Source organism: Pinus tabuliformis, chromosome X (genome assembly GCF_031772625.1).
Source record: "Pinus tabuliformis cultivar Carrire ecotype Pingquan chromosome X, CPIR1, whole genome shotgun sequence".
NCBI lineage: Eukaryota > Viridiplantae > Streptophyta > Pinopsida > Pinales > Pinaceae > Pinus > Pinus tabuliformis.
In genome coordinates this window covers 924,195,024-924,219,805 of record NC_142308.1, presented here as the reverse complement: position 1 = coordinate 924,219,805, position 24,782 = coordinate 924,195,024, and the positions used below count along the sequence as shown (strand labels likewise).

The 24,782-nt window shown below is 34.7% G+C and overlaps 1 pseudogene; it reads right to left on the bottom strand.

Annotated features, from left to right (window-relative positions):
• Positions 1–24,510, bottom strand: part of LOC149142702 (uncharacterized) — a 120,900-nt pseudogene extending 96,390 nt beyond the window's left edge.
• Between the last annotated feature and the right edge of the window lie 272 nt (positions 24,511–24,782).

Genomic DNA, 24,782 nt, shown 5'->3' with positions numbered 1-24,782 from the left:
TCTTCAATATTCCTTGCATAATAAGATATTTCTATTGCTATCATCCACGTGGTTTCCTCAAGTGGTTCATTCTGCTATTAGATTAAATGTATGTTCAAAATTTTTGAATGACAATGATAGGCCACAATCTTCTAGGTTAAACATTAAACCATATATAAAAGAGGATGAACACAAAACCTTCAAATTAGTACTCGAGGGCATAAGAAGGCCTTCATTCATCCCATTAGGGTGTAGCAAACTAAATGACCTTCCCTCAAACTAGAGAGAGAAGAAATCCATTGCCTTTGTGTGATAACAAATTGTCTCCTATATCAATAATAATGTCAAAATGATAAGAGGAGATTAATCAGTGGAGGACTATCTTCTTACGGGCACCCCTACCTGATGATCATTGAATGAAAAATAGATGAGGTTCCTCGGGTATTCCCTTCTCTCAGGGTTGAAACCATAGGGTTTCCACTCATTGAACCTATGTCATAGTTCGTGAGTTAGTGTAATATTAAAGAATATCTCTTATCTCAATAGTTATTAATGAATACCTCTAATCTTACTAATTATTTAGGAATTGTTATGAATTATTTTGTTAGATTAATATATTTCTATATTGTGTTAATATTTTATTCTCTATTAATATTATGTCTTTATTTTAAATAAATTTCCAAACTTTATTAATTTGTAGGAAAATTATAATAATTAATGTATTAATAATTGTGAAATATAGATCTACCGTCCGCAAATACTTAAATTTTATAAATTTTATGTTTATTATATTGCAATTATTAAAATTAAATAATTAAATACATAAATTTAGATATTTTCAAATAAAATTATTATATTTATATTCATCATAATGTAATAAATAAAACATAATTTAAAAAAATTAAAAAGTAAATAAATAAATCATAACCATAATAATTAACTAATATTAAAAAAAATTAACTTATTTATAATTACATAATAGCAAAACAAATTTAATCTATATTTATTTCTCAAAATTTAATTAGGGATATATTTTTTTAATTTTTAATAAATTTATTATAATAATTCCTTTAATCCTAAATATGGTGGGATTAAGAATCTCTATTTAAATATAAAAATATGGCCTTTTTATTCTATATGATTTTTCGTAGTATTAGTTATTATAATGTAAAATTTAGCTATATAGCAATAATTTTAAAACATTAAACTTGATTTTAAAACATTTAATTTTAATTAATTTAATAAATGAATTGAGAGAATATTATATACTAATATGAGAAAGTAATATCTATTAATATGCGAAAGAAATTTCATAAATATTATGATATTATTAAATAAAACAGAGATTTGAACTTATGTGTACTCTCTCATCTTATATTATATTTTGATATCGAAGTCAACATAAACCAAACAAAAAGGCTTCATCACTATAACTTTTTGTATAGGCAAAGATAGATTATTTCGTGAGTATATGATATGAGATGTTTATTGTTGCTCCTGTATAGTTTTGGTTTAACTAGACCATCATGGTGTTTGTCCATCATTCAATAAGTAGGGTGTGATCAACCAGTTACATGCAAAGAGTATGAATAGCCTATAAAAGTTCATGTGTCAGAAATATATGTAGAACTAATAAAACTTAATGAAGGTGCTTGGCATTCTTCTTGCTGAGAATGGTTTCAGGTTTATTTTGGTAGCGCATTCATCATGTTTGACTACATGACATTATTGGATACATTGCCCTAATGAGGATCTGGTGCATGGGTATGATTGTGGTATTGGCATGAATACATGTTGTTATGCATGGAAGCTTGGTCTTTGAATCAGCCCCATCAATCAGAACTAGTCCACATATATTCTAGGAACCACACTTGTACATGTAGAGGCTAAGATTCAAGTATAAATGATTGCACTTCATTTTTTATCAATTTGTTATTCAACTTGATGCAAGTTGCAATACACCAATCTATTAGTTTTGTATGTGTGTAAAAAAGAGGAACGTTATGTTTATTATAGATCTACTAGTAGTGTTTGTACGATGTAGATCTGTTGGGATTCGCCATGAGGGGTTCACTCAGTGAACCTCCGACATATTGCGTGCATTCATGGCATATCAAACAATACCCTTAATTTGACTACATATTGGAAAATACGTCTAAAAATCACATTATTTAAACTCCTACCAATATACCTTCCCAATTAAAAACCCATAATTTCCCTAGATGTTGTAGATATCCATTTTTTCATTAACATTTTTTATACCGCTTTATATTTTTCATTAACTTTGAGATCCATTCTCAAAAAACCGTTTACCCCCTATATACCCTCCCAATATCTTATGTCATTTTTCCTCAATATATATCCCCCAATATGAAACTACATTGTATGGCATTACTTCCCTGTTGAAGCCCCCATGGGATTAGCCTATCCACCATCGTTTTGAACTTGACTAGCTTGGTAGAAATGTGATATCCATTCCACTTCATGAGGGAATGACCTTCTTGTTGAAGAAATATTTGGTAGAAAATTCTATCTCATGATCACAAGGACATATTATGTGACAATTGTTTGTAACCATGTGACAAAATTGTTATCTATATAAGAAACTAATGTTGTTAGGTTGAGTGAAAGTGTAGATTGGAGGTAAAATGGTCATAATTATGGATTTGAATGTAAGCCCATTAGAAGGATGGGTAATATTACATGCAAAAGAGACAAACTTATGGGAAAGAATCTCATGTATCTGATTTTTTTTTTTTTGTGAAACAACTTAAGATCATGGGATTTATTTTATAATAATCAATGTTATGAGAAAAATATGCATGTGCTATAGGAGTGATGATGGATCTTTCCAAAATGAAGAGAAAAGTGTTGTGAAGATAGAAAGTATTGATCCACCATTTTCTCATCTTTCTAACCATTTTCTCATCTTTATAACCAAAAATAGGTTTTGACTTGTCCTTTCCTTGTCCTCCAAGCTTACTTGTCCTTTCCTTGTCACAGAGTGCAACTCTAATCACCCTAATGGATGGAATGAATGCATTACCTATGGATGACCATAAATATATAGGTGAAGGAGGTATTTCATAAATTCTTAACCTCTTACCAATATGGGCTTCAGATCCACTCTTGATGACAGGATGAGCACAAGTGATAAGGGTTGCAAAATCCAATGTAGGATACGATAGGATTCGAGACTTTTCTCTCAGGTATATAATTACAACAATTTATAGAAGCTTCTAGAAAAGGAAGCTTTGGGATTCATTTTTGTTTTCCCTAATTTCTCTAATCATCAGACCCCCAACATTGAGCAGGTTGTTGTTTATTAGTGCGGGTACAGAGTAGGGAAATGTGGTAGTCAACACTAATCAATAAGGGTCAAGGGTACCTTGGTCCTTAAAATGATTGAAACAAGGTGCTTTCAAGCAGAAAATCGGGGATTAGAAAGATTCATCCTTATGGGTTTGTGTACGGGGGATGACAAAGTGTTCAAAGGATGTGAATGATCATGTTTGTAGGCCTAGTGGCATGTAACACCTACAATCATGATAATATCATTTAATACTATTATTGCTCCAACTATTCACACTAATCCCATTATCATGTTTTCATGCTTAGGTATTTCGATTATACATAGATAATATAAATTTACACAAATATATATGTATCCTTTAAATTACGGAAAATTTCCAATCAATTTATAACTTACCTGAACATCCTACATAGAATGAAAATATTTGTATATTGTGCAAAACTCACTCTTTTCAAAAAAACAATTGGAATTTTATAAAACCAATATAATCTTAGGAAAATAAACAAAATTACAAGATTACATGACCTTGAGGAAACAAAATTCCCCTCATAAATTTCTAAGGCCTTCTAAAGGTAAAGAATTGAACTCACTTTTGAAAGATGCTCCTACATTAAAATCCGAGTGAAGGAAAACTAGTTCACGGGCTTTATACCATGAGTTCTTCAATATTCTTTCCATAAAAAGATATTTGTATTGCTATCATCCATGTGGCTTCCTCAAGTGGTTCATTCGTCTATTAGATTAAATATATGCTCAAAATTTTTGAATGACAATGATAGGCCACAATCTTTAAGGTTAAACATTAAACCATATATAAAAGGGGATGAAGAGAGAACCTTCAAATTAGTACTCGAGGGAATAAGAAGTCCTTCATTCATCCCATTAGGGTGTAGCAAACTAAATGACCTTCCCTCAAACTAGAGAGAGAAGAAATCCATTGCCTTAGTGCGATAACACATTTTCTCCTATATCAATAATAATGTCAAAATGATAAAAGGAGATCAGTCTATGGAGGACTATCTTCTTAGGGGCACCCCTAGCTGATGATCATTGAATGAAAAATAGATGAGGTTCCTTGGGCATCCCCTTCTCTCAGGGTTGAAACCATAGGGTTTCCACTCATTGAACCTATGTCATAGTTCTTGAGTGAGTGTAATATTAAAGAATATCTCTCATCTTAATAGTTATTAATGAATACCTCTGTTTTTTAACTTTTTAACTGTATGTTTAACGTTCTGCATAAAATTTAGCAAAGATTGGCGGTAAACTGACCACTTTTGGGTTATTGGTTTTGTTTGTTTTTGAAAAAGGTGGCCTAGATGAATTAATAAGCCTTTTCTTTACGCGGGGATTAAGATTTAGAGGTACTTCTGGCCAAATTCTTCTCGGGCACCGTGTATAAAATAGAATGTTGTACCTACTAAGCTAGGAAGATAAGGGGAACCTATTCCATCTGATTTCCATGGAATTTTGACTATAATCCTACGTTAGTAGAGTATAATAAAGATTAAAGTTGTATTTTAATAAGAAAGAGTATCACTTTATTGTTGGGAGTTTTATTGAATGGGAAGGCCCTCAAGCTCAATGCTTCTTTTGAAATCCTTTGCATCTGTCCAAAAAAAAAACATTTACCCAGAAAATATATGCCAATCTGAAACCCATAGCGTTAAACAACAATGGACTCAAGCCTTTTCAGATTTGTGGATTTCTCGGATTTTTGAGTTTGTTCCTTCAGATTTTGAATCATTTTTCACTAAAATGAAAAGCTGAGATTTCCAGTTTTGTTTCATCTTTCATGGATTTCTCAGTACTATTATCCTCGGTCTTCTTCACTGCAATATCACTGGTGCTTACATTGATTAATTCCTTCCGCTCAACTGGAGGTTTCGTAGTCATGGGCAGTGAATCATCATGTAGAAACTTCAAAACCTTGGCTCCCTTCACCCGATTGGTGAATTATTTTGTTAGATTAATATATTTCTATATTGTGTTAATATTTTATTCTCTATTAATATTATGTCTCTATTTTAAATAGATTTCCAAACTTTATTAATTTGTAGGAAAATTATAATAATTAATGTATTAATAATTGTGAAATATAATTCTACCATCCATAAATACCTAAATTTTATAAATTTTATGTTTATTATATTGCAATTATTAAAATTAAATAATTAAATACATAAATTTAGATTTTTCAAATAAAATTATTATATTTACATTCATCATAATGTAATAATTAAAATATAGTTTAAAAAAATCTAAAAAGTAAATAAATAAATCATAACCATAATAATTAACTAATATTAAAAAAAAAATTAACTTATTTATAATTATATAATAGCAAAACAAATTTAGTCTCTATTTATTTCTCAAAATTTAATTAGGGATATAATTTTTTAATTTTTAATAAATTTATTATAATAATTCCTTTAATCATAAATATGGTGGGATTAAGAATCTGTATTTAAATATAAAAATATGGCCCTTTTATTCTATATGATTTTCCATAGTTTCAGTTGTTATAATGTAAAATTTAATTATATAGAAATAATTTTAAAACATTAAACTTGATCTTAAAACATTTAATTTTAATTAATTTAAAAAATGAATTGATAAAATATTATATACCAATATGAGAAAGTAATATATATTAATATGCAAAAGAAATTTCATAAATATTATGATATTATTAAATAAAACAGAGATTTGAACTTATGTGTACTCTCTCATCTTTTATTATATTGTGATATCGAAGAGAACATAAAACAAACAAAAAGGGTTCATCACTATAACCTTTTGTATAGGTGAAGATAGATTGCTTCGTGAGTATATGATATGAGATATTTATTGTTGCTCTTGTATGGTTTTGCTTTGACCAGGCCATCATGGTGTTTGTCCATCATTCAATATGTAGGGCATGATCAACTAGTTACATGAAAAGAGTATGAATATCCTATAAAAGTTAATGTGTGAGAAATATATGTAGAACTAATAAAACTTAATGAAGGTAGTTGGCTTTCTTCTTACTAAGAATTGTTTCAGGTTTATTTTGGTAGCGCGTTCATCATGTTTGACTACACGACATTATTGGACCCATTGCTCTGATGACGATCTGGTGCATGGGTAAGATTGTGGTTTTGGCATGAATACATGTTGTTATGCATGGAATCTTGGTCTGTGAATGAGGCCCATCTATCAAAACTAGTCCACATATATTCTAGGAATCACACTTGTACATGTAGAGGCTAAGAGTCAAGTATAAATGATTGCACTTCATTTTTCATCAATTTGTTATTGAACTTGATGCAAGCTGCAATACACAAATCTGTTAGTTTGGTATATGTGCATAGAAAAGAGGAACATTATGTTTATGATAGACCTGCTAGCAGTGTTTGTACGATGTAGATCTGTTGGGATTCACCATGAGGGGTTCACTCAATGAACCTCCGACATATCACGTGCATTCATGGCATATTTAACAATACCCTTAATTTGACTACATATTAGAAAATACCTCTAAAAATCACATTATTTAAACTCCTACCAATATACCTTCCCAATTAAAAAACCCCTAATTTCCCTAGATATTGTAGATATCCATTTTTTCATTAACATTTTTTATACCCCTTTATATTTTTCATTAACTTTGAGCTCCATTTTATAAAAACCGTTTACCCCCTATATACCCCCGATATCTTATGTCATTTTTCCTCAGTATATATCCCCCAATATGAAACTACATGGTATGGTATTGCTCCCCCAGTGAAGCCCCCATGCGATTGGCCTACCCACCATTATGTTGACCTTGACTAGCCTAGTAGAAATGTTGTATCCATTCCACTTAGTGAGTGAATGACCTTCTTGTCGAAGAAATATTTGGTAGAAAATTCTATCTCATGATCACAAGGACATACTATGTGACAACTGTTCGTGACCATGTGGCAAAATCGTTATCTATCTCAGAAACTAATGTTGTTAGGTTGAGTGAAAGTGTAGATTGGAGGTAAAATAATCATAATTATGGATTTGAATGTAAGCCCATAAGAAGGATGGGTAATATTATGTGCAAAAGAGACAAACTTATGAGAAAGAATGTTATATATCTGATTTTTGTTTCCTTATGAAACAACTTAAGATCATGGGATTTATTTTATAATAATTAATGTTATGAGAGAAATATGCATGTGATATCGGCGTGAGGATGGATATTTCCAAAAATGAAGAGATAAACATTGTGAAGCTGGAAAGTATTTGTCCACCATTTTCTCATCTTTCTAACCATTTAAAACACCCTTTTATGATCATTTTACCTCATCGTGTCAGTTACTCATCACCCCTTCTTACCATGTTTCTTCGTTAATATACTGCAACAATATTTGACATAGTTAATTATGATTATTTTCCTTCATTGTTGATGAATTAGAAAGGATTATCCCTAGTTTTACTAATGACAACTTTTTATTAGTCTAGTTCTATAAGTCCTATGTAATCCTATAGCCAACCTCCAAGGTTGCATATCTATGAAGCTCTAGGTGGAATTCCAAGATATGGTTTTCTTGTTGGATTTGATGACATGGATTCATGTTTTCTATAATGTCCCAAGGTTGAATGCACACAACTACTCACAGCCTATACTTCTATCAAAGTGTGTCAAGAATAAAGGAGTAATGAAATTCAAAGATGGTTTTCAGAGGAATAGAAAATAATTTGAAAATTTAGTGGAATAGGTTGTGTTTAGAACACCCCTAGGAAGATACACAAAGTTATTTCAAGGGTATCTTTTTGGTTGTGGTTGTCATCAATCTGCATCCAAATCCAAGCAATCAATTACCAAAGGAACCAACTCTAACATATTCTTAGTTGATTGTATGTCAAATGCATAAAGTGTAATAAGACCTTTAGTTTTTCTACAACTATAATATTCTGAAAATAGGAAAAACATAAAATTCTATACTCTATCCATAGTTTGAGAGTCCAGATTTGGGGAGAACGATTTCAATTTCACCCCTTTCTTCTCTGTATAAATATATGGACAAAATGGGTTTGAGAGTTATAATTTCTAGGAGTTAGATTAACTAGGGGTTCTCATTTTCAAGTGATCAATTTAACATTGTAATTTGATAATTTAGATTTGATAGAAAGTAAGCAACTTTGATTTTATGTCTTGATTAATGAAAAATTGTTGAATTTAGTTCCTAGGATTTTTAGCTATGCGACTTAAAGTTGGATTTTGTGTTTTTTAGGAAGTGTTGTGCTTGTTGGGAGTTTTCACCAAATTATCCCATGTTTCCCTATCTTCCATATTATTTTACAATATATTAGAACTTTAGCCTAGACTATAATATATTTCTTCTTCAATATCATAAATCAATGTGCGTTTGTTTCTTAGTTTGTTGAATTTTCTACTTTCTTGATTGCAGGAGCAAGATTAATCACAACGATGAATGTTACAACCCTCTTCGTTGCATGACCATTTAGTCCAACAAAAATGATAAATTTGTAGTCTATCAAATAGGGGTTTTATGTTCAATCGTGGTAATCACCATATCTAATCTCGTATCTCTCCCCTTGCTTCGATTTAAATTGTTGTTTGGTATATGTGATATTTCTTTTTGAAGGGTAAATTATATGCATTGTAACATTTTCTTGGCTGCATGAACACTCTACTAGGTTATTTTGAAATATTTCAACCCATTGTGAAGGTACCCTATATTGATGTCTCAAATTGTACAAATCTCATACATTTCACCTTTCTCTTTCCATCTTATAGTATATGTTAGAAAGCCTAATAATGATTTAAACTCTGCACATACTATGTAGCATCTCTAATTTTACAAATCCTTGCTTGATAATTTATGTTGGAACTAGTAAGAAACTATTTTTGCCAAAATTATGTGTTGATGCTAGGGAGGTGGTAAACAGGTTATAAAATTAATAGTCTACATTTATGTTTTTGCAAAATGTTTTTCTAGTTTTCCCCAACACTTAAGACTAGAAGGAGTGAGAGGGTAAAAGATCAAGTATGAACTTGTGCACCACTTTGGTGAGTCTCTACCAGCCCTTGTCATGTTGGTACAATGTACTTATTTTATGAGAGTGTTTTTTCATTTAGTTTGATTCATGGAAAGGAAGAAGTTAACTCATGCCAGCAGAGAAGTTGGTGAAAACATGGTCTTTGTAGTGTCAAGGATTCCAAGTTCATGGTAAAATAGGCTTTGAACTTTTTGTTTTAGTATATTTCATTTATTTCTATAAAGTATTTATTTTTAAGGTATTATAAGAAATCCTTTCTTCCACACCCCTGCCCACCCCCAATCTACTATACCTATGCAAGACATTACCTAAAAACCAAAGAAAAATGATACTGAAGAGCTTGTGGATAAAACGAGGAATGTTACTCCAATAAATCTCTCAAATCTTAGTAGTAGTTGGAAACATCTTTCCAACTCATGACGAGAAAATCTTGACAACATTTTGAAACATACCTACACTTTGGGAAGTGATAGAAGACCAAAAGTTCCATGAGAGAAGTTAAGAAGAAGAACTAGAGAAAACCAAATAATCATGGATTTTGTTTGATGGGGAGAAAAAGAAACCAATAAACTTGATATCCATGAGTCACTGACATACCTATCATCATATGCTCTATGCGTCCAAGGGACCAACCATCCAACAACAAAATATTTAAATGGCTTAGTAAAAGAGGACATGCACAATATTCCAAACGAGTATGTGAACAATGGGTATCATGAATATATTGAATTGTGGTCATAGAAAACTATCATAGAACACAAATTCTTCACTCTTCAATTTTTCTTGATGTGATCATCAGAGTGGATCATTTCTCATGTTTAGGTATAAATTAAAGCATGTTTTTCGAAATTCAATATGAGTACATTCATAATTATGTTACACACATGGCTTCACTAGAAATATTCCTACGCTTAAGAAGATGCTATCTTTTCATGTAAAGCAGGATTGTGTATGAGCATAAATAAATATCTTAATAAATATAAAAATAAATAATAACTATGAGAACTAGGAAACTGACATAGTTAGACAAGGACTTTTCTTCAAAACCATGTTATTGGTTAGAAAAAATTTCAATAATTTACACATCATGTTGTTGTGCCTTTATATTTCAAAATTATATATATGCTCATGTTAGCTGATGTGGGATGCATTAATTTCTTCCTACTAATGAGTTTTAACCCATCAACCTCAACATATTATCTAGGTTCAATACTAGAGACTTATAGTACATTGGGGCTTGCATACAGTAATCATAGATCCTCTCGTTGAAGGTAGTGGGAATAAAACAATGTCCCTTGATTGTCAGAACTTTCAAGTGACCAACTTAAGCACCTTCATTCATACCTAACAATATGTACTAGGTACCATGATGCTCATTAACATCAAGGATGAGTCATCTCACTTTGGTTAATGACATACAAGAATGTTTGGAAATCCAATGACATCTTTCCATACTCAACTTCAACAATTTCATTTTCCATGGCAAGATCTGTACCATGGATTCAGGATTTGATGAATATTGTGTGGAGTACCAAATCAAAATTTGTATTCTTCCATTTTTTCTAATAAGAATGGGAGATTGAGTGTTTGAGAATTGGGGTAGCAATAAGTTAAGCCTTCATTCTTTCAAAAACTTCAACAACCATTTTAGATTTTCCCTGCAAATCAAAATTTCATTAGAAAATGAAACATAGTTAGCAATCATCTTTCTTGGTCATCACAATCATCTTCGTACAATCAACATACATCAAGACTACTATATTTTGGATCAATTTTGGGGTACATAATTCTTAGGATTAATTTATTTTCATCATCATGCATGCAAACTTTAGCATATAGGTAAAACACAAGGTAAAATCCATATTGAAACTTTTTAATTTGTTAAAAATTTATCGATAATGATCAGGATATACCATAAGATTGTATTCCTATCCTACCATTTAATTTTTTCTGCATACCTTTCCAATATGTTTTTCCCTCATATTTTATCATAATTATACCATACCATCATTAAACTATTTCCCTAATCCATTAACCATTCCATTTTGATCTAGAATGATCCAATATGATTATACTTGATTGTAATCAATTTTTATGCTTTTATTATTTATCATATTTAAATAAATTAAGGTACAAATGCTATGATAGTAATAAAAATTTGCAAGAAAATTTCACTCTATGGGATTCCAAAAACTACTTGAGAAAGGGGAAAGGAAATGGTTCTTTCCCATCAGTGCTTATCATAAGATGTTTCACAAAAAAGAGTATTATAGAGGGAAAATAAAGAAAAGTATCCTTAACTCGTTGAAAGAATAACATAATTATGTATGGATTGGATGGAATAGGAGGAATTGCATCCCTTTCAAATCAACTAGTAGATAAAACATTTTGATGAAGTTGTTTACTTGGATGATAGTGTTGAGTCTATTTTTTTCCTCAATATGATGATGTTGGGCCACACGAATTCTATCTTCTTGACAATTTGTTACTTTCTCTTTCACTTATTTACTACTTACCCTTATACCACTGCATTTCCATTTGGAAATGCAAAACCATGAAAGGTTCATAAATAAGAAATAAGGTAAAAGTCAATGTGCTCTCGATTCTATAAGTTTTCCTTTGTAAATTTGATTCAATTTGCATGACTCATGGAATTTGACACTTTTTGTAGCCTCACTAACATTTTTCAGTTGAATCCAAGGTTGAAATAGATCCCATGGGAGATTAATCAACCAATGCACATGGGAATATGACAAATCTTCATACATGGATTTCCACCTATTAGTCTCAGGTAAAAGAATCCTAGTTGACCATATTGCAAAGTCAAACATATGGTCACACAATGGCATCGATCATTTGGATATACCAGGAATCAAAACATAGTATCAAGCAAGATTGAATCCTTATCCGCTGAGTGAGATCACGAATAATTTAAAGAACAATGATGTGTTTGTCACATTATTCACATCATATAGAGCAAATCATGTGAGTAATATTCTTAATATAATTTGGAGTCTAAGACGTCAATATGTAGAGATAGCCTTTAGCAACAAGTTTCTCTGAAGTAGTTATTTTAAAACTATACAAAATGATTCACTAAGGAAGCCAAACATAGTGTTTAATCTTTAAGGTTGATCAATATGCTTGGATGTCATCATTACTTTTAAATATTGTTGAAGTTCATCCCTTGTTCAGTCAATACAATCCTTTTACATGGTTATGCCTTCATGACCAGATCTGGTGTTTGATCAATAATTTCCTTATTTTTCAATCTGTCATGAACCTCAGGAGGGCTCCCTTATGAGTATGAGTGTATTTTAAATTCCCTTTATGTTTCATTTCTGCGAGATAGACTAGTTTCCTTTATGCGTGTTTTTTGCAATATTTCTTTCAAGCCTTTTGTTTAGATTCTTTGTTTTATATGCACTCTCTTTAGATGCACCTTCATGATCATTATGCTTTTGATACTTTTGAAATCAAGAACTTGAATAAATCTATAAAAATGAAAAAACGTTTATTAGTTGCTTCCTTATTTAAATATTTTACTTCTACATTTAAATTGTATGAGATTTATACATAATGTGTATACATGAATTGTTGAAATATGGCCATAAGAATATTCCAATTTAATTTTTCCTTCAATTAAATTGTGAATTAAAATCGAATTTAGTCTTAACAGCTACTTGGAAATAATTAATTAATTTATTTTAAATTAATTAGTTGGAGAAATTCAAGTTAGAAGTCTTTCTAAACTCATGCAAGAGTTATCCCTTAAATTAAAAAGATAAGATTGAGTTATATTTGAGTTGTAATTAGTTAACTTAGTTTACCGAGTTAAGTCGAATTAAATTAGTTCCAAACTGTTTGAGGAAATAATAGTGAGTTAACAGTCAGTTGATGCATTAATGCACTCAACTAGTGCTACTCCAGTTAATCGAAGATTCCCTCATTAGAAACTCATGCATGTCTATTTTGAGAAAGACCTAGTTGAGATTAATGTTCAAGGACAGTGCACTATCAGTTGCATGTGTTTTCTCATGGAGAAAACGCATGCATGTATTCAAGGATTTATCCTTGAGGATTGCACATTTTTGAAGGAGGTTTTCCACTTGGTAATAGGAAAACCATCCACAAGGAATAGCGCAAGGAAATAGGAGCTTGGAGGGAAGAGAGGAAGGCTGGAGAGAAGCCAAGTTTCCCTATGAGCATCTGTGAGGATTGTACTGAGAGCTGGCTAGCTGTGAGAGCTAAGGCTTTGTATAATTCCTATGTATTTTCACCATGTATGATAATACAATAGTGTGGGGTTTTTAGCTGATGCTTTCCCCAAAAGTATTTTCATGTGTATTGTGCCATTGATTCTTCTTCTTCTAGTTATATTGTTCAGCTCGATCTTTAAGATTCCACAAATTGATAGTAGAATTAGGTTATAGTATTCTGCTTTGATTTATATTGCATTATCAGGTTAACCTACACAGCTAAAATACATGCTATCATAGCCTAGTTGTGTAGAAATTTTCTACATGGTATTGGAGATGTGAACAGTATACTGAGAAGAGAATTCGAAGTTTGAAGTTTGAGGTTGCAGGTGCAAATCAAATTCATATCATACTTCAAGGTTGGCCAGTGGCGTTCTATGGCTTGAGACTTGAGTATGCCTTGGAAGGTATCTTGAATTACATAGAATGGAAAGATAAAATGGAGGCTATATTAGAAGACAATGGTTTGAAGGAATTCATTGATCGAGAAATCCCAAAGCCAGCTTTGACTAATGCACAAGAGTTGGCTGAGTGGAAGAAGTGTGTGGCGAAGGCGAGATGAATCATCCTTGAGGGAGTTGGAGACCATATTGTCTTGAGTCTCCATGGGAGGATACTCCATTTTCAATGTGGAAGACATTGAAGGACCTCTACTAGAATAGTAGTGACCAGAGGAAATTTGCGCTCAAGGATAAGCATTGAAGAATCAAGATGGAGAAGGGTGATATTATTTCCACATATCTGAACAAGCTCACCACCTACGAAGATGAGCTTGGCAATGTGGGAATAATTATTGCCGATGATGATATGGTGAGCCTCACTCTCCTTGGCCTGCCAAAGAGTTGGAATAGCTACCAGGACTCTATGAATGGAAAGGAGAAACTTACAGATTATGAACAACTTTGGTCGGATCCTATGCAAGAGGAGATCAGGAGATGCACACGAGATGGTTATTCATCAAACATTGATGATGAAGAAAATCTGGCCTTAGCACGTAAGGCAAGGAAATGGAAGGGGAGGGATTCCTATTTCAAGTCGAATTCTTCTCATGGAGGGAAGAAGGGTGACATGTCTAAAGTAAGATTCTTTAATTGTCAGAAGATGGGACATTATGCGACTAATTTCCCATCGAAGAAGTCCAAGAAGGGATCCTCAGAAGGATTGAAAGGTGAGGCATTAGCCTCTCAATTTGAAATGGACTTTACCCTCATCGCATGCATGGCGTCATCGATGATGGTTTGTGTCTGGTATCTTGACAGTGGAGCCTCATTCCACATGATCGGTGATAAAAATTTATTCAGTGCGTTGGGGGACAAAGACCTCAAGATGCGCATAGATATGGGTGACGATGAAAGGTATAGTGTTTCAGGAGTGGGCACAGTCGCTTTTCAGAGGGACCATGGAGCTCTTCTCACCTTAACATATGTGATGTATGTTCCTCGACTGAAGAATAACTTGGTATCAGTCGTGATGTTGGAGGACAAAGGCTATGATGTTGTCTTCACTAAAGAAAAGGCATTCCTAAGACACATAGCCATGGGTCAGACCAAGAGGATAGGGATTCAGGTGAAGAATCTCTATAAACTAGAGGTAGATGATTGTGAATCATTGAGTATGAAAGAATAATTGGTGCAAAGACAAGACATTGGCGAGTTGTGGCACAGGTGGTTGGGCCATTTGCATCATTGGACTTTGAAGATAATGCAGCAAATATCTACAGGACTTCCCAAAGGTAAACTTGTGCAAGTTGACACATGCAAAGGTTGTACCTTGGGAAAGTACACCAAGTATTCCTTTCATCATCAAGATAATCGAGCAAAGGCTATCTTAGAGTAAGTTCATACTGATTTGTGTGGACCATTCTCGAAGGCATCCACAACAAAGCAAATGTATTATGTGATTTTCATTAATGACTCTTCTCTAAATGTTGGATTTATTTCATGCAGAAGAAGGACCAAACTTTCACAAAGTTTTGTGAGTTCAAAGCTTTGGTCGAGAAAGAGTCAGGGAAGAAGATCAAGGCCTTGAGAAGCAGCAACGATGGAGAATATGTCTCTCAAGAGTTTAAGGACTTCTGTGCAGTGGAAGGAATTAAATGAGAGTTGATGACACCTCATAACCCACACGAGAATGGGGTGGCCGAGAGGAAGAACATAACTATTCTAGGGGCAGCACGGGCAATGTTGCATGAATAAGGTCTACCACTTCACTTGTTGGCTAAGGCATGTAACACAACAGTCTATTTGCAAAATAGAAGCCCACATCGCATACTTGGGATGAAGACACCAGAGGAAGATTTCTCCAGTAAAATACCAGATGTGGGTCACTTCATGATCTTTGTCTCATCGGTTTATTGCCATGTGACAAAGGATGCACGAAAGAAGCTTGAGTTGACAACAGAGTTGGGGATATTTGTGGGGTACACTGATATAGCTCACAACTATCAGGTGTACTTGCCTACCAGTCGAAGGACAGTGGTTCATAGAGATCTCAAGTTTGATGAGCAGAAGGCCATGCGAGTTTCCCTTGAGGGGGAGCTCCAACTACAGGCTGTGGAGAAACTATTGGTTCCTAAGGAGGAGGAGCCTCAGACTGATGCAAAGCAGCCACATGCAGAGTTTCCAAGAGTGGAGACATCCACTCAAGCAGAGTCTTCCAGATATGGATGGAAGCACACTAGAGAAGATGACAGATTGTTGGAGGATGCGAGAGAGAATGTGGGAGCACCATCTTCTTAGGGCAGAAAGAGGAGGTCATTTGAGAGGTACACTAGATACGTGGCCGTTGCTGGGGAATCTATTGATACCAAGCCATCTTCCTTGGAGGAAGTAGTGCAGCAGCTGATTTGGGTTGATGCTATGGTGGAGGAGTATGACTCCATAGTTCGTAAAAGTGTTTGGGACGTGGTTTCGAGACCAAAGAACAAGTCAGTTGTGAGTTCCCGTTGGCTTTGCAAGTTAAAGCAAGTTGTTGATGGTAGTATGGAGAAGCATAAGGATCATCTTAAAGACTGTGTAGCGAGGAGGATCATGTTGCTACAGTATATTTCGACAGAGGAGCAAGGCGCTGACATTTTGACAAAGGCATTGTCAAAGTGTAAATTTGAGTTCCATAAAGACAAGATTGCGGTGGCAGGTAATCCCTTTCTTGTTCAGAGGGAGTGCTGAAAAATGGAAACAAGAATATTCCAATTTAATTTTTCCTTGAATTAAATTGTGAATTAAAATTGAATTTAGTCTTAAGAACTACTTGGGAATAATTAATTAATTTATTTTAAATTAATTAGTTGGATCAATTCAAGTTAGAAGTCTTTCTGAAGTCATGCAAGAGTTATCCCTTAAATTAAGGAGATAAGCTTGAGTTATATTTGAGTTGTAAATAGTTAACTCAGTTTACTGAGTTAACTCTAGTTAAATTAGTTCCAAGCAGTTTGAGGAACTAATAGTGAGTTAACAGTCAGTTGATGCATTAATGCACTCAACTAGTGCTACTTCCGATAACTGAAAATAGGAGCTTGGAGGGCAGAGAGGAAGGCTGGAGAGAAGCCAAGATTTCCTATGAGCATCTGTGAGGATTGTACTGAGAGCTGGCTAGCTGTGAGAGCTAAGGCTTTGTATAATTCCTATGTATTTTCACCATGTATGATAATACAATAGTGTGGGGGTTTTAGCTGATGCTTTTCCCAAAATTATTTTCATGTGTATTGTGCCATTGGTTCTTTTGCTTCTAGTTATATTGTTCAGCTCGATCTTGAAGCTTCCACAAATTGATATTAGAAGTAGGTTATAGTATTCTACTTTCATTTATATTTCATTATCGGGTAAACCTACACATGTTTTCTACATGAATGACTCTAGATTCTAAGTGTGCACATTAGTAATCTCAGTTTTCTTTGATCTCATAGTTAGAGGTCATTTTGATTCAATTTCTTAGAATAATCTTATGTTTATTTTCATATAATAAGCTTTATTTGTTTTCTCTTTGCCTAGAATTCATTTTCTTCCTTAGAAACAAAGTTTTTAATGTTTTCTAGAACAAAGTTGTCAATTGAGTTTCCTTAAAATAGATTTTATGAATTTCATAGAATCGATCTATGTTCTCAACAATAGAATATAATTTAAGGAGTTTTTCATAGAATCTTCCTAAGAAGACATTTTAACAAGATTTCAAAATATATGTTTAGAATACGCTTTTATACCATACGAATTTAGAATGGAAGTTTATTGCTTTCATAGTATAAGAATCTAGTTATGTTTCATAGCATAGGATCGATTTCATAGAATATTGTCACATTTCTTCTACATAGAGTGAAAATTGTACTTTCATTTCAAATAGATTAAAATTTCATTTCTTTCTAGTTTAGAATTTGTTATTTAGTATTTTATCACACCCCTTGTCTCATATCCTGAAGTGTTGGAGTTTGTGTTGTTAATGCCACAATTGTCACAAAATGACGAAATATGTCAATGTATTCACCATGAAACATGTTCAAAGAATCAATAAAGAAAAGAATAATACTTGCCTTGAAATATTTCTGAAGAAACTTGTCATAAACCTTGTTTTTCATGATCAACATGTTTTTCATAACTAGTGACCCATGTTGATCACTTGATGCATCATACTATCCTAGCACTGCGAGCATGAATTTTATCACAAAAATCCGTGTTTGTCCTCTTCAAGTAGTTTTTCACAAAATGAAGGAGAATCTTCTCTTACTATAAGCCTTGAGAACAACGAGTTAGTTATAAGTGAATGATGACTCGAACGAGACCTCCCATTCCTAGTTCTTCATCTAACTTTCATGGATATTTCACTTGAGATGTTGAACTTCTCCCTCCTTTCATGGATCCTTAACTCCCTCTCCTTCCCTATAAATGAGAACTCTACTATCCATTAATGGTTGGCTAATAATTGGTTTCCTTCCTAGTGCTGAACTATGCCCGTTTGCTGCCCATTTTGCTAAGGAGAAAGGAGTGCCTGAAGGTTAAGGTTAGGACTTGGAAACTCACGTAAATCACGCTTCCAACATCAAGGATTAAATGGTTGTAATGCTCCCTTTACCATCTATTAATAATAAATTATGCACTTTATTTCCATAAATGTGTCAAATATTTCTCATTTAGTGTAATACTCCTTGATCTGTTACATGGATTATATTGGAATGAATTTTGTTATGTATGGATTTGTTTTCTCCATGTGATATTCCTTGTAGGTATTTATCCATAATGGTGAAGATGAGATTGAGCTTGGAAACAAAAGAATCAAGGACAAAACCAACGGATGTTAGCATCAGAGTGAGATAGGTCATGTATCCTCTTTTTTGTTTTCTAGTATAAACTAGGAAAGTTTACATATGTTTGTCTTTGTTTGTTGCTAGATCCTCCCATAAGACTAGAGGCATCATTTCTATCCACCAAAAGGACTGTGTGCACAACAAAATGGTGACTCCACTAGGGAATACATAAGCCTTCAAGCCTCCTTTGTCTTTCGTTTCTTTTGATAGGTTTGGTCAAACTCTTGGTGATCCATAACTTCGGTTAATTGTGGATCCATATTCTGAGTGATGTGTGGCTTAGAGTGTCAAATCTAGGTCTCTGCTCAACTTTTTCTTTTTTTTCCTAAGCTTTTCTCACCCAAAACGTGTTTTTATCGAAAGCAGAGTGCTGGGAACATGGATTTTGTTGATTATAGTAGTGTTGAAGACACTATCAGCACATGCTTTGACCATTACAGTCATGCTAGTCCAAAAAATGAGATTTTTTTAGGATTTTTGATAGAATATCAGGAATATCTTGATCTTTGAAGTCTTTCTCCTGCTCTATGTGCATAGAATTTTGGCTTATTATTGTTAGATTCTTCGTGGTTTGAAAATTTCCATCCCATTGTTTGATGTAGTGAAAGTGAACTTTTGTTGAGTCTTTAGTTCTTTGGGTCAATTGAATTTACTATTTACTATTTGTATGTGTGGAAGAAATATTGATTTTGTTGCTGGTTAAAGCATTATTAGTTCTTTTGAAAACCATAAAAGAAATGGCATTTTCATTTGCTTAGATTTCATCTCAAAGTTTAATTTTTAAAATTGTATTAGATTACATTACATTGAAAAGTCATTTTTGGGATTATCATTGAGCATAGATTACATTTCTTAGTGTTGAAAGATGAAAAGAACATTCACATTCATTGAAAAGAAAAAGTTAAAAAAATTCATCTAGGTGCATTTTAGGTAATTGGAATTCATTTTACTTTTGGTGGGTGCATTGGAATAGCGAAAGTAAAAGTTCTAGTTAGGAAGATTTTTGTGTTGCATACTTGGTTGTTCTATCAATGTTTGAACTTCTTGTCTATGCTAGATAGCCTTCATTGAAATGGAAATATTCTTTTTCTCTTTCACTTGGTTGTTTTACCCTTGCCTAACAAATATCTGTGATGAGTGGACTTATTAGCTAACCTCTTGACCTTTACATGTTTTCAGAAGTTCCATCATGACCAGAACCAGTTGATATCCTTTTATACCAATTTTTACTATGGGTGGAGTCCTCTTTTAGCTCTTTTCAGACTCCAAATTTATGAAAATATTATCGAGCACTTGTCTTTTCGAACTCATAAAAGTAAATGAAAAGATGTCTACTCAGTATAAGTTTAACTATTTTTTGGACTGAGATAGACTAGCTATGAAAAAGAAAAACCTTAGTCGAACATGGATAAGAGGTTCTCTTGAGTATTGTTTTCTACCTTTTCGGACTTAAGAGACTATATATGAAAATGGACATATGGAGTTATCTTCTTGCCTCTTTTTCGAACTCTTTAAACATGAAAAAGATGTCGAGTTACCCCTCCATTGGACTTGTAAGACTAAAAAAATGAAGGACTTGTCACCATGAAGAGATCGAGTTAATCATTCCTAGGGATCATTAAAAATACTAGGATGGATTCATCTGAAGGATTAACCTATACAATAAGCATAAGCCATACTCTTCAATCATGGGATTAAAAATAATGAGGCACTTCGTAGAGATAGTGGGGAAAAATGGAAGGAAACATATATCCTTTATTTTGTATAAAAGGAAACATGTCATTCTTGAACATGACACTTATTTGTATCTCATGTCAGGTTTCGGTTATCCTCACTTCGTCACTTACCTTACTGGGTTTGGTGAATCCAATTTCCTCTTATATGATTATATCTCATTTTCACCATGACCTCTGATCCTATTTTGAGTCTAATTCTGCTAAATTCTGGAGTCATGTCACTGGAACATGCCTCACCTACTTTAGTAGCCATTGGTTTCCATTCTACTGTTTTACAAGAACCTTACCCATTCCAACAATTTTACAAGGTTTATCATCACCCAAACGAACTTGTCCAAAATCTCCTTGAACATAGTCATGAAATTATTTCTTATCAGGTGTGGCATGGAGTGAGGCCCCTGAATCTACCACCTAGGAATCAATAATATTTTCGAAAGAAAGAATCAAAGCATCTTGTAACACCTCACCTGTCACATTTGCTTCATGATTGTTTCCTTGCTGTGCATCTCCTTCTTTTCCCTTCTAAGATCTACAGTATTTCTTTAGGTGTCCTTTCTTTCCGCATTTCCAGCACACTATCCCTGATCTAGACTTGGATCTGCCTTTGCTTGATTTACTGCGATATCCTGAGCTCTTTCCTCTTTCCATTTTTCTTCCCCTAGGCTCTGCACTCAATGCATTACCTGATGTCTCACCGGAGCTTTTCCGTCGCATTGCCTCACTAAGGATAGCACTGAAAACATCATCAAACATTAAAGTACTAGATCCAGAAACAGAGTTACTAATGGCCATTACTAAACCATTCCAACTTTCTGGTAATGAGCACAAGAATAACAGAGCTCTAACTTCATCATCAAAGTTTACCCCTACAGAACATAACTGACTTGTAACAGTATTAAAATCATTTAAATGGTCTGCAACAGATCCACCTTCCGACATCTTCATATTAAATAACCGTTTCATAAGAAATACCTTGTTTGAGGCCCATGGTTTTTCATATAGTTTCTCCAACGCCTTAATCAAACCCTCTATCATTGTTTCCTTTGAAATGTTGAAGAAGACCGACGCTGCGAGGCACAACCATACTATTCCGAGTGACTTTCTATCGAGAAGGTTCCATTCTTCATCTATCATTGCTGTAGGCATCTTTGTTTTTCTACCCAACGGTAGGTACAGATCTTTTTGATACAGATAATCTTCCATCTGCATCGTCCACAACAAGAAGTTTTGGCCGTTAAATTTCTCAACCCTAAACTTACCATTTTCTGCCATTGCTCCCACTTGAACAAGGAACCCTTCTTTCCTACGAGTTTATCAACCAAATAGACCTTCGTCTATGATACCAGTTGTTAGGAAATTATATATTACGGGGCAATGTAACACATAAAATATTGCAGAAATATAAACATAGAAAATGCATAAAACAAGAGAGACACAGATATACGTGGTTCACCCAGTTTAGGCTACGTCCACCCCAAACAGCCAGTCCTTCCTTTCTATTATCCAACAAAATGAAGAGACACAACCTATAACAGATCCGCTGTAATATCCTCTATTTTCTCTCACAATCTCATCTCTCTACTTCTTGCTCGGAGAATACACATATATTACACAGACTCAATATAATGCCCTCATACAAAGAGAGGAGTTGCCTTCTAGGGAAAAAACCCTAAACTAAACATAAGTTCTACCGTCAGATCATCCGCCTAATGAACAGCCTAGATTGACTAGAAATTACTATACTTTTACAAGGAAAATTTACATCTATTTTTAGCTTCGGTGGGAAACCCCCTGCCCGGGGGGGAGTCTCCCCAAAGGTTGCAATCGCCTCCCCTGGACCCCCCTGCAGCGAATATTTTACAGGCAGCGTTGCCGCCCCATTTCAAACTGGGGTCCAATGTGGTGATACCTTTGAATACAGAAGATAATCAGGCTCCACACCCAATAGGACCTGACCCAGGTTCAGCAGTGAGTTTAGCTAAGCAAATCATGGTACTACTGGCCCTTTCAGTAACAATCCGCGGAGCGTAGACTGAGGTGTCACCCGAAGTAGTATGGGAGGGTGCTAGAGCCAGGTTTCCACACCCTAGGAATGTCTTGATGAAGGTTCTAGAGGTTCACGATCCTAATCTGCACACTGAGATGCTCCGCGCAACTTTCTATTCTTCGCAACCTGTGCGCACCTTCGTGAATACAATATTATTCTGATACGATCCTTACTGTGCTATTATATCAGTGCTTAACTTAGTTTGTGCCGGCCCAATATTCTTATTACTTATTCAACTTTCAGATAAGTGCACATACTCGAAAACAATATAACTGCATAAAGATAACCAAAAAATAGAAATACTAATCTACAGACAGACGCACAATATTCTGAATCAATCAATCTTATCTTTATTAATACTCAAGTTTAGTTACAGACCTGACTCCACCTTGCACACTCAGTTACAGGGGTCCGTGCACTCAGCTGCGAATTCTACTAGGCCTCTACGCACTCATCTATAGAGCCTCTACCTACTACTATGACCCAATACACTTTAGGTTCACTTCTATCTTCTAACCATGCCTTTGTATCCGTCTATTACTTGTCAAAACTAAGACTATCTTTACACTTAGAGCCTCGCTCTATTGATATAATCCCATGGTCTACGAACCATGGGTAGTCTGACATACTATACATTAAATTACATTATTTTAGGGTGGAAAACCCTAGACTCTTGTGCTCTGTGGCCACATTTCGTGAGGACTTTACATTACACTTGACCAAAACTTGGGCTTCAAACCCAAAAAACATGCTAGGGGGGATCTATTGCCCAACAGGCCCATAATAGAGTCATCGTGACTCGTCCTTAGTCACTCTGCTGGTGCGGCAATCTTTGCGCGAATTCCATGTAGCAGGTCTCACACAGCTTGGGTGTCCACAGCACACTATTCCTCTACCTGTTGTACTTGTCGCAAAAGTATCTCTGAACATTCGTTAGTAGTGTCACATTCCTGTCCAACCGTATACAGTTCCTGCATCTGGGCCATCTTCCCTCCAATGGTAGCTGTAATTGTGAATGCTTCATCAATCCATGGTTGAATGCGTGCTTTCAGCAGGGCTTCCTTTTGTTGCACGACGTCTAATTGGTCCTTCAGTGCCCTTACCTGTTGTAGTCTAGTGAGTCATTGAGTAAGGGAAACCGTCTGCACAGTGCCCCAGACACTGTCGTACTCCTACTACAACTCGCGTGCTTCTATCTCTAGGCATTGTAGGTTTGGGTCTTTCTGTAGATGCATAAGTATGGTTAGTGCTTGCTCCAACATCCTGGTTCAACCCTGTGTCGCCTGACCAATTTGTTCCAACCCCATCTAGATAGCATGGGTGCACTGCTCTCTGACTTATAGGGGTGTGTAGGGTTATGCCTTTAATCGAAGCTCGGTGATCTATAGGTTCAGTTCCAACTGAACCTTTACCATTTCCTCCCAAGCCTCACGGAATCCGACCGCCAATCTATGTACTCGTTCTGCTGCTAGGAGCTCTACCAGCACGGCCAACTCTAGAATGCTCCTACATGCATCTTCTATAGCCTGTTCTAGTCCACGAGCCTGCACAACCAACTCATCCTGCTAGATGTTGAGCTAGTCCATGTTGATTTTCAGTTCATGCAGGACCAGGATCGCTCGGCCTTCCTAGGCGTGGCGCTCTGTGATGACAGCATCCTATAGTTAGTATAGAATTTCATGTGGCAGGGTGGCCAAGTTCAAGCTGACGCCTTTCATGCTGCTCATCGTAGCCCAGTCATCCTCGCTTGTTGCTAGCGCGACTTCGGGTAATACGAAGGTGTTGACCATACGAGCACGCAGCATCTGTTTAGCCTCAGTGGTTCCTGCTGCGATGTACTGGGCCATTGTACCTGTTAGGGGGGTTGTACCTGTAATCCTTGTAGTTGCATGCTAAGTGCCCCCAACACAGTGCTCTGCTCCATCCTCAGTTCCTGGAGTGCATCCTTTGCGACCTCACGAATCATTTCGCTGATGTCAAATAGATCACCTTCTGTGAGTGTGATCAGGTCGACAAAAGTCTTTGTGGCTTTTACCTTCTTCCTAGGGGTTTTTTCTCTCGACCGCGTGGCTACTTGAGTTGTGTTGATGTCATGCTCAGGTCTGTGCGGTCCTCCTCC